Below are 5,221 nucleotides of genomic sequence, written 5' to 3'. Positions count from 1 at the left end.
TGGCATCTGAAAAGCTTCGGCTGATACCGCGACACTGAGTACCCATAATTCTTCCTGCGTAGCCGGTTAGTGCGAAAAGAGGGGGAAGAAACAATAAATAAAAGCACCGATGCAACACAAAACATGACATGGAAATATGCAGGCTAGACATGAGCTAACGCAGCAACATCCGTCATAGACGGGTCGGAAGAATATCTGACGATATTTTCCGGGTCTCGGGCTACTACCGGTTATACTGGAAACGATGGAAAAGTTCCATGTTTGCTATGCTAGGGACGCGTGACAGACGAATGGACCGCGTATCCGGGTTCGTCTCGTTCTGCTGATCAACTTTCATGTTGAAAATATCTCGATCTGACTTACGGATTATTTAATATTAATTTTCCAAGTTTTATTAATTATTTAGGAATTAAAAACAGATTTAAAATATTTAATAAAATCCCATTATGACATCATCGCGATGTTAGGGTGACATCAACATTTGACCGGTCAACTGACCTGCGGGTCCCGAACGTCATAGGCACAAGTTTTTATTAAGATTAATTATTTATTAATCAGATTAATTCAACGAGGGACCCACGTGTCATACTCTAATTGTGTTAATTAATTATTTTAACTAATATATCTATTTATTTATTTAATAAAACATTATTTTTTTATTATTTATATTAACTACCGCGTGGGGCCTCCCTGTCATAGACAGCGGGTGCATTGGCCCCACCGGTAAGTGGCCTAAGGTTATTTTCTCATTTTATTATTAGATACCTAACCGTGCAAATACCGTATTTCTTTAAATATCCATATACGCAAATACATACATCACATCTCATACATACATACATACATACATACGCATCTAATACATCATTTGTTTTTATTTCTTTATTTTCTCTCAAAACTCTCATCTCCCTCTCTGTTAACACAGAGACAGAGAACTCTCTCTGCTAACTCCACCTAGAAGAACCGAAAGTTCAAATCCTCCTACCGGAGTCTAACGTCGACGGATCGAGGTCCCGTTTCCCGGAACGGAACCGGGACGGCGAGGAGATCGACATGGTGGGAGGAGCCCGAGGAGGGGCTCACCGATGGTGACGAGACGGTCCGATGAAGCCGGAGTTCGCACGAAGGTGACGGTGGAGACGGCGTGGTTCCGGTGAAGACGGGCGTGCCGGCGAGGAGGAGCCGGCCGGAGGTTCGCCGAGAGGGGCCCCGGTGCGGAGGGGCCCCCGGAGATGGAGCCGCCGACGGGGAGGGGCGGCCACCGTAGAGAGGGCCGCCGGAGGTGGACCTCCCGGAAGGGGCCGGCCGACGACATGGGGAGGGCCGAGGCCCCTGCCGACGGGGTGGAGGTGGGGGCTCGCCGGCCGGGAGAGGGGAGGGGCCGCCGGGGGAGGAGGGAGCCGTGAGGGGGGGCGCCGGGGGATTGAGGAGGCGATGGAGAGAAGGGCCGGCGGGGGAGGATCTGTGGGGGGGGCGGGGCTGCTCGCCGGCGGGGGGGGGGGGGCGCACCGGCCAGGGAGGAGGCAGGAGAGATCTGGGGCGACGGGAGAGGAGGGAGAGGAGGGATCGTGGGGAGGGATCCACGGGAGAGAGAGGGAGTTGCTCTCGTGGGGGGGTTGTCGGTGGGGGTGGGGGGAACCGAGAGGAAGCGTGGGGGAGTGGGGCCCGGTTGGTTGGGGGGTGCGTCGGTGGGGGGGGTGCTGGCGGCGCTAAGAGGGAGGGGAGGGAGTGGCCTGCCGCCAGGGGGAGCTCTAGGGTTTGGGTGGGGGTGGGGCGAGGTGGGCTGGCCAGCTGGGCCTTTTGGCCCAGCTCGGCCAGGGGGTGGCGGTTGCTTTCTTTTTTTTCTTTTTTTTTAATTTCTTTTACTATTTGATTTTTCTTTTTAAACACTTTCTTTTATTATACTTCCTTTTACAATTTATTATACATACCTTTAATTCTCTCTTTCATATACATATTCTTTTAACATTTGTAATGAACTTATAAAGTACTTTTTCTTTTGCTTTCAAATTTTGGATCCGGACACACTCGAATCAACGCGGGTCTGAGATGGGAATTCGATGACGTGGCATCATTAGCGGTTGATCACTGTAGCTTAATTACAATAATTACTGTTGCAAAAGTCGAGGATGTCACAATTCTCCCCTACTAACAAGAATTCACGTCCCGAGAATTAAGAGGTAGAGGGAAAGAGTCCGGGGTATTCATCACGAAGATGATCCTCGCGTTCCCAAGTGGCTTCATCTTTAGAGTGATTTGACCACTGCACCTTAAGGAACTTGGTGACCTTGCGACGAGTCTTACGTTCAGCTTGGTCGAGAATGCAGACCGGATGCTCTTTATAAGAGAGGTCTTGTTGTAGTTCAAGCATATCGTGATCCACTGCTCGAATAGGGTCCTTGAAGCAGCGACGGAGCTGAGAAACATGGAAGACATCGTGAACCTGAGAAAGGTTCGCCGGCAGTTCCAATTGATAAGCCAGTCTTCCACGCCTTTCGAGAACAGTGAAAGGACCAATATAACGAGGAGCTAACTTGCCCTTGATTCCGAAACGGTGTGCACCTCTCATTGGTGTGACACGAAGATAAGCCTTTTCGCCAGGTTGATAGACCATATCTTGATGATGACGGTCATACTGACTCTTCTGACGAGACTGAGCAGCCTTCAGATTCTCATGAATAATGCGGACTTGATCTTCGGCATGTTGAATAATATCCGGACCGAAGAGTGATCGGTCCATTGAACGGTGGCTCGAGAATTTCATACGAAGCCAAGTGTAAAGGATACTTTGGAGTCAAAGATGTACAGGAGAGTCAGGTTTCAATCCTGTGGAACTTTGGGTTATGGGTCCACCATGTGGGCCGAGAGTAGACAGAGGGGTGACATATTACATGGTCTTGGTAACAAGACATGTCAGAGGATAATATGTCAGTTATGTTGGCAACATCGTCGATACCAAGGGCGGGGAACGAATAGAACCATTTTCCTGCTCGTTGAAACGAGGCGGGCCAATAGGCAAGGTTCTCGTCCACCGGCGGCTACCAGAATGTTATCCACAATAGTAACACGGTCTTACTGATAGAGTTGTACACCAAGAATTTTTACCTAAGCAGGGAATTAACACTGCTTAGATAAGTTATGCCACAATAAAAATCAAACAGACCAATGGGAGGGAAAATGTGTTCACACACACACAAGTATTAGAGTATACCATTCCCGAGGAAATCATAGAGTATGGTATACATGATAGGTCATCCGGCACATAACCATCTTGGTAAAGAGACAAGAAGAATCAACATGTTTATCCATACCATGCGGTTTGGATAATTGATCAGGAACAATTTAGCATCGCGCTTCCAATGTTCCTGTTGAAATTTAAAGTACCACATCCGTGCTTTGGGGTAGCATCGACATGGTCATCAGATAAAGGTTGGACTTATGGGTATACAAAGAGGAACCAGGAGGGACAACTTACAAAGCTAAGTCATACAATTTCCTCATGGTAGAATGGCGAACCTTACATATGGAAGGATTTATAACAATAGGTCCTTCGACCCAGTGTGCCAGACAAGACATCACTGTACCGGTTTTCCTAAAGACCAAAGTTATAATTATTGGGATACGTGCCCGATATACAAATCTGATTGGTGCCGGGACACCTCAGGCTCAAGATGCCTGAGAAGAAGGATGAAAACGCAAGATTCTCATGAGGTGAGCTACACAAGCAATTCTTGAATCAAGAGTTTGATTTAATACATATGAACACAATGTCAATACATTCGTGCCCACATAGAATTCGTACGTCAAAATGCAACTGGGTTCTCATTTGGACACCATCATAGAGGATAACAAGGCTCCATGTGTAAGTCTGGATTAGCTCTTATGAAAGAACTTCTTTTCCTTGATCAAATCGGTCAGTAGCTTGACGTGCTAAGAGAAATTATATGGAGTGAGGATAGCAAATCTTCAAAACATATAACACTTCGCACATGCGTGAATGATTTGGTATTTCACGAGAGGAAGCGAAACAAAACTTTCCATATTCACGGCGGAAAGAGTGCACGTGAACTTTGGGAAATACACTCCTACTATCCACATATTCTTCATGAGCTAGGCACAAGGATAATGATTTCAAGAGCTTCATCGTGGTACATAGAGGAGTTGAGGGTGTGGCTGATAGGCTCAACAGCAATCCCTTAAGGTTTTACCAGTGTTGAACTTCCAAAATTTATAATATTAAGGAGATAGCATTTGTCAAATCAAATGGTATAATGTCGTATGCTCGAGGGAACAACAACAATTAAACATTGGTCGAAGGGTGCACTCGGAAATACGGGTTGAGTAGCACAACCAATGCTAAAATGATGAGTCAACACCCAACACACCAAGAAGGAAACAATCAGTTGTTAACCTCAAGGGGATAGGGTTGACAGAAGTATGGGAACCACACATCAGAGTTCATTTGTCGGTATACCGGTTAGAAACAACACGGGACCAAGAAATGAATGGTGATGGCAAGAAGTATTACTATATCAAGAATTCTTAATACGCGTGCAATTTTCACGACATTCTTGACATACCAGATAGTAATACTCCAAGGTAGAAGATAACATAAGCTGGACAGTGAGTAACACAAAGGACAACATAAAACATGAATACGTTTGTGTTGGAGGGAAAGCAAAACGGGTGTCGATGATAATACAATCATCGAGGGAAAGGGATGGTATTTCTCAACATGCATTCAATTGATACCCTCCAAGAGCTCCGAATGCTGATGGTGATCACGACACATTTGTCGAGAAATTTCATGAAGATGTAATCGTTTAGCGACGACATCAAGCAAGGGAATGATGAAGCAAGAGATTGTCGGAAACACAGATAAGACTGCTCGCTTAGAATTGAGATTGCCTTTCAAGACAACCAACATGAGGTGGAAAGCTCGATGCAAGCTTAACGCACAGTTGGTATTGTGTTCCAGGGATGAAGGGTATAGATAGCAAGGTCGAGCTACAACATGACGATGATGATGTAGCTTAACAGCTTGGAATGACATGATCGAGTACAAACTCGTAAACAAGGAAGATTACTAAAAATTGTTGAATCATAATGCGTACTCGATTCAGTTATCGATGTACTCATGTGTCCAACAACTCAAACACGAGGAAAACTGGAATTAATGAAAATATCATAGTTGAGGAGGAGCTCACAAGAAGTTTCATAG

Source organism: Hordeum vulgare, chromosome 4H (genome assembly GCF_904849725.1).
Source record: "Hordeum vulgare subsp. vulgare chromosome 4H, MorexV3_pseudomolecules_assembly, whole genome shotgun sequence".
NCBI lineage: Eukaryota > Viridiplantae > Streptophyta > Magnoliopsida > Poales > Poaceae > Hordeum > Hordeum vulgare.
This window is presented reverse-complemented; position numbering follows the sequence as displayed.